The sequence below is a fragment of the Microtus pennsylvanicus genome, chromosome 15, assembly GCF_037038515.1.
Source record: "Microtus pennsylvanicus isolate mMicPen1 chromosome 15, mMicPen1.hap1, whole genome shotgun sequence".
Classification (NCBI taxonomy): domain Eukaryota; kingdom Metazoa; phylum Chordata; class Mammalia; order Rodentia; family Cricetidae; genus Microtus; species Microtus pennsylvanicus.
In genome coordinates, this window is record NC_134593.1 from 35,917,282 (window position 1) to 35,930,253 (window position 12,972).

The 12,972-nt window shown below is 42.6% G+C and overlaps 1 protein-coding gene across 4 annotated transcripts in view; it reads left to right on the forward strand.

The window, feature by feature from the left end:
• Window positions 1-12,972, forward strand: part of Enox1 (ecto-NOX disulfide-thiol exchanger 1) — a 565,092-nt gene that overhangs the window by 34,148 nt on the left and 517,972 nt on the right. The window lies entirely within an intron of this gene.

Here is a 12,972-nt window from a genome sequence, read left to right on the forward strand (position 1 = left end):
TCCAAAACAGTTTTGGAGAGGCTAGATAAGGCTGAAGGAGGATTAAGTCTGATTTGAAGGCTTCTGAAGCAATAGTAATCAAAAGAACTTGCCACTGACAAATAGGTCAGTGGAACATGAGAGAGAACCAGAAATAGACCCACCACTTTAGAGACAGACTTCAGACAAAGATGCAAAGACAGTTTGGAGAAAGGTTTCCTTAAAAAATGAGGAAATGTTTCTTTATGAAACATTTAAAGATTGAACGTAAAAATGGATCAAGACATGATTATAACACTTAAAACTATAACTCAGAGAAGACAGAACATGCTTTGCTGGATTGGACAAAGACTTGTTTGGTATAATCTAAGTGTACGATCCATTAAAGAAACAAGTCAATCTATCAAACATCACCAAAAACATTCAGTTAAGGATGCAAAGATAAGCCACAGATTGGGGGGAAAAGTGAAACTCATATGCCTGATTTGCAATTCAGAATATATAAATTACTCTCAAATTTTGTGAAGAAAACAATCCACTAAAATGGGCAAATGATTTGAATAGATACATCACTAAGGAAGAAATATGGGTGTTAAGTAAGCTCATGAGAAGATGCTGAATAGGGTTTGCCATTAGTGGAATGCAAATTAAAACTCCAATGAAGCCACACAATAGACATATTAGAGAGACTGCAATTAAGACAACCCTACTAAACATTGACAGTCTATAGAAGAAACAGAGCTTCCTATTATGTACTGTCCGTAGGAATGCAAAACATCACGTCCATTTTGGAAAATAGTTTAGCAGTATGCTGCAAAAGGAAACATGTGCCTGTCACATGATCTACATCCTCCCGTTTCTAGGTATGGGCCCTAGAGGAAAGGAAACGTGCCTGCATGAAAGCTTAAATGTGAAGCTTCATATCAGTGCCCTTGATAATAGCTGCAAAACCTCAATCAACCCCGCTGCCCATCAACAGTCGAAAAGACAAATTCGCAGCAGTAAATCCACACCCACGCGGAAAGTCCAGCAATAAAATGTAATGAGCTATTGATTTCAAGCAACAATGTGGGTGAATCTCAAAATAATTATGAAAAACCATGAAGACTACATACTGTATGACTTCATACTTGCAGAAATGATGGTGTCCTATGGTATTAGAAAGGAAGTTAGTGGCTTGTGTGGGGATGGGGTTGAACAGAGAGGGGTGGGTATTACGTCGAGCTGGCAACTTTGAGTAATGGCTGTGTTCATTCTCTTGACTGTTATGATGGTTTCACAGGTAAGTACACGTGGCAAGATTTAGAAAAACTATACTTTAAAGTGTGAGTCTTATTGTATTTGAATTATTTTCCAAAAAGCTGTTAAAATTGGTAGTGTCAAACACCGTGACAGCCAGGAGATCACAAGTGCTCCAGGACTTTGCCTAGGTGCTCCACCTTAGAAGGGCTTTGTGTCCGATTTTCTAGTGGAAATGGCTGTAGCTCAGCTGAGAGAGTTGAATGGGCATTATTAAAACTGCTACACAGAGAAAATGTTCTAGATTCAATAGCCATGAGGAAAGATTGAGGATATGGTGGGGCATGGCAGACATGTGGGTATCCCCGGGAAGGCAGTGTTCTTCAGCTGTGGAGGTGGGGGAAGCCAGAGAAGTAGATCCAGACCCTAGTTCGTCTTGTCCTCCTGTAGTGTGAGGATATTAGCTCACAGCAACTGGAGAGCTGCTAAGGGTGTTTAATCGGAAAAGTTTGAGGCCATGTTTATGTCCAGGGAAGATTATTCTCACACCAGAATTAATGCTCATGAAGATTAAAGAAGAACGGGGTTTTAATTAAGAATATTTTCCATTCATAAAGATTTTATTTGAATACTTCTTGCATAATTGTTTTGTTTGACTAGACGCCAAAGAAAATCATATGTAAAATTATGCACTGAATGCCAGACACATAGCATACATGTGGATCTGCAGTCTTATTCTTCTGGCTTCCTCTGACCTCAGTGACACAGAGGCCACATTTGTCTGTCCTACTTGGGTAGCCTCTGACAAAAGTTTCCAGATCAGAGATTTTGCCTAAGTCTGAATTATAAAGATGCCCTGCACAGAATTCCATCCGAGCAGAGTTGAGAATCATGGTTGGCAGCCTGGAAGTTGGGAAACTATCTCAATGTGTTCCAAGGCTGCAAGCATTAAACACAGGCTCCTCTCTCCCCAGGGTGCTGTGAGAAGTGCCCTGTAGTGTTGGAAGCCAGCCTTGCAAGGGCAGCATTTCATCCTTAAGCTTGGAGGATGCAGTTTGGGTACCATTAAGGGCTGCTTGAATTACAGTCTAGGCATGCCCACTGAAGAATGAACCACTGTGATGGTCACATCAGTCTGTCTCCACCCTGAATGCTTTACTGCCTGCTAATCTTTGGATAATAAGTCTGCACTGTGCCAAATTTTATTTCTTTCCAAGATATAAAGCTTCCTGTTTTTGTCTTTCTTGGGTATGGGCTTTTAGCCATGTGTGTTGGAAAAAGTGTCTGCAGGGGCTACCTCTCCGTGCATCCGGGAGAAGCATTAATGCTTCTTAAAGTTTATAACTTTTTAATTATTATAATTTAAAAAGCAGACCCAGCATTTGGGTGTTTTGTGAGTTCTGGACATAATGATGAGCATTCATTTTACAGTATAATAAAATCACTGAGGTGTATGTCCTATGATTTGAATATTCATTATATTATACATTGAGAAAGTTAAGATCGCATATATCAAAGAGTATCGAATTTATAAACTCTAAAGCAACAAATAATAGAAAAGCAGGAAATGGTGAACTATCAGTGAGAACATCTTCATACCATGTTTTTGCCATGATGATCAAATATACTCAACCACCTAAAACCACGGAGAACTGAAGTGGTTCTCAGCATTATTTTTATTGTTATTTTCTTCAGAAAATGACATCATCAGTTCCATTCTCAGAGATCAGTGGTTGGTGTAAGTTTAAATTAAGTCAACCTACTAATTGCCAGTTGAGGAGCAGGCCATGTTCCCTCTTGGGAAGTAGCTGAGGCTCTGCTCCTGTTGTGTTGACATGGGCCTTGCCATCGTCATGAAGTCTAATATCTCCATGGTTCCTTCCTCCAAGGTGAGCTCCAGCAAGGGCCTCAGAAGGCACCTGTGTGCACATATTTAAAGAACAATGATGTGTTTATCCCAAGGGTGTGTAAAAGAACTGTTTCAGACTCTCAGTCCTTTCTTGCACAGGAATTAATGTGGTTATAAAGCCATGGGATCTGGGACTGTTCTAGTTACTCATTGGAAATAAATGAGGCTGGATTGGTTATCTTCCTTGTCCTTATCAACATCAAGTGTTTTCATGGAAATAGTAAACCAGACTGACTCCACTTCATGTATGCAAATATTCAGTAAGATTTTAATTCAAGAAAGGCAAAGAAGTTCTTGGTAACTTGTTGGGATACCATTGTAATAACTACCATTGCAATAAAAATACCCAACAATTACAAAGTGCTGTATACCAGGCACTTCCGCGTGTGCTTTACATATGGCTACTAATGTGAACCTTATGTAATAATACCTCCTAATACCCCTGGGAGTGGAGTCTCTTATTTTCCTGGTGATATGTGTCTGAATTCTCACCTCTAATGAAGTAAGTGGCAGAGCTTGGAAGTGGAAGAGTAAAATTCAAACAGGCAGTCTGCTGTTCAGTGTCAGTGTCCTGAAGCCCTCTGTTGACTGCCTCCTAGCAGCAGACTCTCTTAAAGGGGCAACATTAAAGACACCATACATCTAAATGACATCAGCAGCTAGGACAGAGGTGCTGCTATGGGGCTTGAATCTTCACTACATGAAACCCTACCATGACTATTTGCAGACACTGGGTAGTGCTCTGTGTGTGCTGTTTAATCCCCAGTGTTTTGAGGAGTGCGCTGGGTGGCTTTTTCCCAGAATATCACAAACATAGACATGTGTGGGTAAGGTTGACCTGTAGGCAGGCTGTGCAGTATTGTCTGGATTAATGGTTGATGTGCAGGGCCCAGCTCATGTGGTGTGCAGCCACTCCCGGGCAGGTGGTCCAGGGTTATATAAGAAAGCAGGTCGAGCATCCGTGTAGAGCAAGTCAGTAAATACTATATCCTCATGGCCTCTGCTTTCAGTTTCTGTTTCCAGGTTCTTCCCTTGAGTTCCTGCCATGATGTCAGTGCTGGAGTGTGGCCTGGAGCTGTAAGGTGAAAAAACCCTCTCCTCCCCAGGTTGCTTTTTGTAGTGATATGAGCAGCGGGGCTGCATCCCCAGCACCCCGGCCGCCTGCTAGCTTATGCCCCGAAATAACAACACACAAATTGTATTCTTTTAAACACTGCTTGGCCCTTTAGCTCTAGCCCTTACTAACTAATTCTGATATCCCGATCAACCCATCTCTAATAATCTGTGAGCACCGGTCTTACCGGGAAAGATTCAGCATGTCTAACCTGGCGGCTTGCTTCATCGCGTGTGTCTGCCTCAGAGAGCAGAGCTCTCACGTCTGCCCAGGAGAGGGGAGCATGGTGTCTCTGAGCTCACTTCCTCTTCCTCCCAGCAGTCTATTCTATTTACTCCACCCACCTATGTTCTAAGCTATGAGCCCAAGCAGTTTGTTTATTACTTAACCAATGAAATCAAAAGATTGATATATGACACTCCCGCATCAGCTTTTGGTCAAGGTATTTGATCACGACGGCATTTTACTTCACCATTTACAGCTCATCATAGAGAGGTCAGGGAGATCACGAAGGAACAATGCTAACTGATTCGCTTTTCATGGCTTGCTCAGTCTACTTTTTTTTTTAAACTACAACTCAGGCTCTGCTTCTGAGGCCTGGGTCCACCCACATCTATCATTAAAAAAAATGCACTGCAGGGCTGGAGAGATGGCTCAGCCATTAAAGGCTAGGCTCACAACCAAAACTATAAGATGCTCTACAGACTTGCCTACAGGCAATAGTGGAGATGATTTCTCAGTTAAAGTTCTTCTTCTCAGCCGGGCGGTGGTGGCGCACGCCTTTAATCCCAGCACTCGGGAGGCAGAGGCAGGTGGATCTCTGTGAGTTCGAGACCAGCCTGGTCTACAAGAGCTAGTTCCAGGACAGGCTCCAAAACCACAGAGAAACACTGTCTCGAAAAACCAAAAAAAAAAAAAAAAGTTCTTTTTCTCAGGTAACTCTTGCTTGTGTCAAGTTGCCAAAAACTAACCAGGACAAGGGGTTTATTATCATTCACACTGTATAGAGGAGAAAACAAGGGTTATAGTGCTGGGTTAGTAAATCTGATTTAGGACTTAAACCCCAAGTCCTTGACAAAAACGTTTGTTTTAAACCCTATGGTAAAAAGTAATAAAAATAACTCAGGTCAGACTATTGTATGAGTAAGCTGCATTTTTAGAAAACATAAATCGCAAGTTAGATTTGAACTTTATAAATATGCAAGTAATATATGCTTTAGGTCTATACACATAAATCACATATATGTGTATATATGTATATATATCAGAATGCTGTGAATCCACAAATAGTGTTAATTTTCACATTTGAAAGTATTGTAAGTGATGGGTGGCTGCATACTGCTTTCAGTGCTTGGGCCAGACTGCCAGGAGCAGGGTTCTGAACCTCTTGTGCTGTGCGTGGACTTCTTTAGCTGACTGCTGGAATCCGTGGCCTCTTCCTCAGAGAGAAGTGTATAAATGTACTGAATACCAGGTCTGATAGGGATGCAGTTATAACAGAATAGTTGTCAAAGTATTAAAACATATTTGGGTTCTAGCAACATATATTTTTTTGTTATTATATGTTAGATCTTTTAGTGACTATAATGGCCACTATAATGGTGATGAACATAGAAAATACTTTGACACACTCGCCAGAATTGCAATGAGATATGAACGCATTCATGTCTTCTGTTGGTGACAAATATACATGGGCTGTTAATACATCCATGCGTGCTTTTGTTGTCTGAATTCATAATTGAAATTCTAATCTTGTTAAATACTTCTATGAATTCTATCCATGGTTTTCCTTAAACTGCAAGGATGCTTTAAGGACCTCTGGATGGTGCTGCTGACTCTCACACACCACAAGGGTCAGGCACACAGCTTCTTGTGCTCCTCACATCTGGATCTTCAAACAGTTCATCTCGACATTCTGAAAGGACCTGGAGTTGCCTAAGTGCCCCGAGTAGATCTTGACTCTCAAGGGGTCTCTCTCTCTCTCTGGACTGAAAGCATAGAAATATTTTCTTCTCTGTGTGGCTTGGTGGTTGCTTGCCTTTCATGAACTATAAAGATGCAGATCTCCTCATCCTTGAGTTTATGTTTCTGAGAAAAGACAGCAGGTACAGACCCCCCCCCCTTTTTTTGTTTTTTAAGACAGGGTTTCTCTGTGTTGCTTTGGACCTAGTCCTGGAACTAGCTCTTGTAGACCAAGCTGGCCTCAAACTCACAGAGATCTGCCTGCCTCTGCCTTGTGAGTGCTGGGATTAAAGGTGTGCGCCACCACTGCCTGGCCAGAAATATTCTCTTAAGTGTAAGAATGGTATACAGGTGACAGGGAGGCTTGCTGAGGGGAGCAGTAACAACAGTGGCAGTTTGGCAGAGAAGTTGACAATAAAAAGAAATTACATATTAGAAGGGAATAGACTCATGGAGAATACCATGTTTCCCCTTCCTCCTTATAAATTCTAGTGTCATATGCAACCTTAGCATGCTAGTTTATCTATCCAGAAGCATAATGGAGTATCTACTTTGTGCTAAAAAGTAAGCTATCATTGATATGTCATTGGAATCTCATAATTTTTTGAAATTGTATGTAATTTTTCAGAGGAGAGGCCTACGGTGTGTTGTGGTGATGATGTGGTTGCCAGGGGAAGAAGCTGTTATTTGCATTATGCTACCAGGTACCACTGACTTCTGTCTCCATCTCCAGCCTTCCATCCTGGAGGGGCAAAAGATCCAGGAACTAAATAGTTTAGCTACTCCAGTTACAGGCAGCATCTGGGACACTGTCTTCGACTAACATGATATATAAAAATGGTAATTTATCAACAGAAATTTAATAAACTTGTTAGGGGTAGATTAAGTGCATTCTGAAATTTGGGTTGCTGTCTGGAAGCAAGAAAATGGATTTCTGGTTAACGGATTTGGAGGCAGAGTTCTTTTCCTTGCCTGGCTTTTGAAGAATCGGTCATGTGCTAGGAGTCCCCTCAAAAGTTCTATGTACTCTGCTGTTTTTATTTTTTGCTGTTTTATTTACTGTTACTCATTAATTTGTAATTTATTTAATTTTTTTTTACATCTACTTTCCTTTTCAGAAGTCTCTTGTCACATTGTCTCGCATAGATACGATCTTTTGTATAGCATGAAATGTCTTCTCTCGTGTTTGTGGCCGGACAACATTCTTCTTTCTGTCTCCTGTTAGTGCGATTGGCTTAGAGCCTCCCCTTTTAGAAACACTGCTGGAAATATTCACATATCTTCTGACCTTTTGACGTCATTTTAAAATGCACGCACGTGTGTATGTGTATGTATGTTGTGTGCATATGTGCACGTTTGTGCATGTGTGCATGCATGCGTGTGATCGCGTGTGCATGTGTGTGCGTGAGTGTGTATGTGCGCTTATGGTAAAATTAAAGGGAACTTCAAAAGAAAATAGGTATGCTCCTACTTCTGTCATTTACCTCCAATGACTTTGATTTCTACATATTTTCTGTGAACCTCTACTCTCTGTAATCCTAGTTTTATGTCTTTTATCATCTTGTATCTTGTTGCCCACACTTGCTGTTATCCTGTAAGCACTTTCCCATGCTGGTGTGTTTTTCCTTGCTGTCTTTCATGGGGATAGACTGATCGTGGCTGGCTCTGGTGCGATCAGCTGTGATCCATTCCTCTGCTGCTCGTCTCCCAGTGCCTCGCTGTTTCAGGTGCTGTTTTACCTGTTCTCAGAGCACAGCAACTCTCTTGAGAAGCTTCATTCCCTTTGCTTTCAGAAAACCTAAGCGACTCTGTAGGGACCCTGCCAGCCCCTCTGTGGGTCTCAAGTCCTGGTCACTCTAGTGCTTCTGAGCAAATGTCCGTCATTTGTGAGGAAACATACAGGGAGTTCTTGTACCAGGAACTTTCTGCAGACACTGCCTTCTGGAGAAGAAACCTCGAGTAATCCATACCGCTAAGCTAAGACACCTTGTAGCTGTAATTTATATGCACAGCCGTTTACACCGAGTATTGTTTAGGCAGTTCAGCACCAAGGAGAGTGACTGTTTGCTTTAGCTTGGGTTCAAGGTCAGTGGAGGATTTACTGTTTAGGCCTCTGTGGTGCTGTTGGCAAGATGTAATTTTTCCATAATAGATGAAAAGCCAAACCCTGTATAAACACGCTTTAATAATGGTGAGAGTATTCACAGAGCTGCACACTGAGGAAATATTAAAGTTCACACTCCTGAAGCCTAGACCTAATTGAAGCAAATAGTATTCCTATTTACCTTGGGGTTGTTTGTTTTAATATCAGGCCCTGGAGGGCTTCATCACGTGCTGCCCATCCCTCCACACAGGACTGCTTAGCAGTCCACCCCAGCGTCCTGCCTGCTCTGTGCCTTTCTTCCAGGCCGGAGGACAGAGTCACAGTTTCCTTTGTGTGCCTTGGAAATCCTCGGTGTGGTATCCTAGGCTCCTTCCTTCTGCACATCCGAGCGCTGGAGGGCACAGCTTCCTCATTAGCTATTGGTTCACTGGGGAGAAATGACTCCGGGGACTGATTAGGGTGAGCTAGAGTCTCTTTGTCTGTTTCCATAACGGGTTCTTAGAACCATGACAACAGTGCCCAGAACCTGTTTTCTGAGAAGGCCTGAAGTCACAGGCTTTTACTGGAAGGGAGCATTAGCCCGTGCCCTTCCTCATGCCCCACAGACACATTGTCACTGAGATGGGAACACGCTCTGTGAGAGAAAGGAGTGGAGAGTGCTTTGTGAAAAAAACAAAACAAAAAGCCCTATGCAGACCAAGGAGCCACAGCTCTGGACTGGTTTCCTCCCTGCCCTGGCAGCCCCTGTCTGGCACCACCACCCCTCAGCCAGGGGAGGGGATTACATTTCTTCAAGGGACACTAGAGCCGCTGCGACTTTTCTTGGTGTCATTGGGTGAGCTCCTTGAGCTGTGCCTTGACCGTCTTCTCAAGGGTTTTAACAGAGCTGGAGAATTTATGCTTGAGAGCCCCCTGGGCCGGGCCTATTAGAAAATGTAGCACAAAACATACTTAGAGAGTTTCCGGGGTGATAGAAAGCAGGGTCTCCTGCTTCCCTGGAAGATGCTCTGGTGGAGTATGATCGTGGGGCGCCTGCCTCCCCTCTGCCCTCTGGGTGAAACTTACTGCTCTACAATAACTTGTTGGCTGTCAGTCATTTTGATTCTAAGGAATAGTAATAGCATTACAAGTGCATTCCTCAAGTGAGATTATCAAAGCAGCCTCCTGATTCCTTTTCAGCTTTTCCTTTTTTCTCCCCAGCTATTTATCGCACAACAGCCCAAGCGATCATGTTATAGGTTTCCCCAGACTGAAACTGCATTTGCTGACCTCAAAACCCCACACATCAGTTTGAAATTCTTTCTGACACACTGTGTCTGTTACTTTTCTGTTGCTGTGACCACACACCATGACCAAAGCATTTATGTGAGGAAGAGTTTATTTGGGGTTATAGTTTCAAAGAAGTAAACCTCTGCCATGGCATCAAGTGGCAGGTGTGGTGGCAGGTGTGGTGGCAGGTATGGTGACAGGTGTGGTGGCAGGTGTGGTGGCAGGTGTGGTGACAGGTGTGGTGGCAGGTGTGGTGGCAGGTGTGGCAGGTATGGTGACAGGTGTGGTGGCAGGTGTGGTGGCAGGTGTGGTGGCAGGTGTGGTGACCGGTGTGGTGGCAGGTGTGGTGGCAGGTGTGGTAGCAGGTGTGGTGGCAGGTATGGTGACAGGTGTGGTGGCAGGTGTGGTGGCAGGTGTGGCAGGTATGGTGACAGGTGTGGTGGCAGGTGTGGTGGCAGGTGTGGTGGCAGATGTGGTGGCAGGTGTGGTGGCAGGAACAGAAGCTAGGAACTCTCACATCTTCAAATGCAAGCATGAAGCAAAGAGAGCAAATTAGAAATAGGCGAAGGTTTTTCACTCCCAGAATTTTTCTTCCAGCACGTTCATACTACCTAAATCTTCGCAAACAGCACCACCAGCCAGGAAGCAAGTGTTCAAATGCCCAAGGCTATGGGGGACATTCTCATTCAGGCCACCATTTGTATCCATGTCAACCTGAGAAACATCTAGAATTTTAGCACTTCTCACCACTCCCCTGTCCTGAAGGAGCCCTCACTCTTATCACACCTCTTAGGGACTGATGGGTAATTGTCTGTGCAAACTTGACTAGGCTATGGATGTCCAATTAACTGCCAAGATATTTACCAGTAAGAATTGCTTCCTTCTGCTTTATCATCTATCCTGGACCACTGAGACTTCATGCACTGTTCCTTTTGTCCTCAGGCCTTTGGGTTTTACCTGGGTCTGTATCACAGGTTTTTTTTAAGTCACCGGCTTATCTAGAATATTACTGTTTTCTCCTCCCACGAAGGAAAGGAGTTTTGCCTGTTGCTGATCTTTACATATCCCCAGTGCCCTGAAGAATTCTGGCACAGAGCAGACACACAGAGAGCATTTGTTGAATGAACAGCTCATGTAAGATGGCAGCAGGCAGCTGGAGGCAGTTAATCTACTTAGTGGGAACTGAGGAAACTGTGACAGAAGTGGTAGATAATATGGAGGTTTTTTTTCTTTTTCACAAAACGTGTCTTTCTTTGTAGGTTGATGAGCACGGTCCATAAAGGGACAACCCTGTTTAACCATGGAGGTGAAAAGTGGGGACCCTGCGTCCCAGATGAAAATAGGTTCAGATGGAGGAGGAACAGAACTGTGTAAGCAGGGGCAGGCAGGATTTAAGACAGTGGCATTTTACAGTTTTAATCGAAGCAAGTGTTAAGCTAAGTTTCCTATCAGCAATTCTACTATGAATATATTAGATAGTTTCAGTTTCAGAGCATTTGAGATGAAATATCACCCACATATGCTTGCTGTAATGAGCTATCCAGGAAGGAAGGTGCACACGGAACCCAGGAAAGATGAACCCCCATCCTGCTGTCTCTTTTCAGCATTAGCTCCCTTCATCCACCCCCAAAACATCTTTACTATACAACTAAAAAGCTATAGGTGGTAAAAACCCTTCTGTCTGAAAAGAGGTTAATAAAAATGTTGTTCCTATTTAGATATATACGAGACGAGGGATATAGCAGAGATGATGCGAGCGTTCCCTACTATACTAGCCTTTATAATCTGTGAGGTGCCATCTCCATTGTTAGGCTGTACAGTATGAGAGAAAGGCAGTTTACCTTAGAAGAGATACTTTTAGAATGTGATATTTTTCTTCATAAAATGTTAAAGAGACTTTCTATAAATTATTACATGGACTATATAATTGGCTATCTAACTGCCTGTCATTATGTTGTAAAAAACTGATTAAAGACTTTTATATATAAATTACTAAGGCTGAATTTAGAAAATTATTTCTTCTAGATGGTATCATATACTGTGTACTCTTGGGGCCTGGGTAAAAGGACTTTTCACAAGAAATTGTGTGACCTTTTCAATGCTTTATGATTATATTTTAGAAGTGACATCTTTAAAATAGAATTTCCCTAGCCATTTCTTTTAAAATCCATAGTTTTTAAAGAAACTGATGATGATGAATTTAGGTCTAAATTAAAGTTAAAATTCTTCAGAAAGAACAGAACAGTGGTTTAAAAGTGTAGCCCCATTTTCTTTCTGCACTGATTTATGTGAAGCCAAATCCCTGGTCTGTGTGGGATGTGGGAAAATATAAGAACCAGGCCTCGCATCTACCTGTGTTTGCTGTGTAAGGTCCATTGTGTGTTCACTGGGGCTGGAAAATTAGATATATGAGAATTTAAAATAATAAAGGTTAAATAGATTTAAGACTTTGACTAATTATGATTTTTGTGATGACATGTATATTTACTCAGATGGCTCTTTCTAGAAGGTATGCAGTGTATGTAACTTGTGCCAGTGAGTGGTGTCCTTGGCCAGAGAGATTGGTCCTGAAGAAGTCGCCTTATCTATTCGGAATAGTTCTGCACAGGGCTCCATCACTAGTCTCAGGTCCTTGCTCTTAATGTTTGAGATGTGTGACCCTGCATTAACATGCAGAGCCATGGGGCCCAGGAGTGGCTGATAGTTCCATTATCATCCTGGAAAGAGCAAATGTGAGGGACCTTGGAAAGCAGAAACACCAGTTTAAGTTATTATTCCAAAGTTGATCCCTGACGCTGAGGTGTCTCGACTTTATTACACACATCGCTGCCTTGATATTGGAAAGCACAGATGCAATGGGAAATGCATTTACTGGTCAGTGGTTTTGTGTGTGTGTGTGTGTGTGTGTGTGCACATGTATGTAAAACTGGCTTCCACTAGCGGTCTGCTTTGTGGATTAGGCCTCAATTTAGGAATATACCTATATACCTTCTGATTTATCCAAGTTCAGGTTGGTGGTGTTTCAGGAGTGATTTGGGGGAGAAAGTTAGCAACCCCGTTTCGTCTCTTCTCATCTTTAACCTGGTATCTTTGTTCTCTCCACGTTTCTAGAAAGACTGAGTATTACAATGTTCACTTCCAATGAAGCTGGCATGGTGGAGTCCAGGTGTGACTGTGATCAAATGCATTGTGTACATGTATGAGATTCTTAAGGAATAAATAAAAATGTTTTAGAAGTGTTAATTTAAATGGGATAAAGTCTTTTCCCTGATACTATGCGGCACTTGAGTTTGTCCATGACTGTTTGAACAGGAACTTAACTCATGACATCTTGTTGTTGCTGTTGTTGTTTTCCCCCAGAAAGCTTGCTCGTCTGCTTTGTTTCTGCAGCCATGC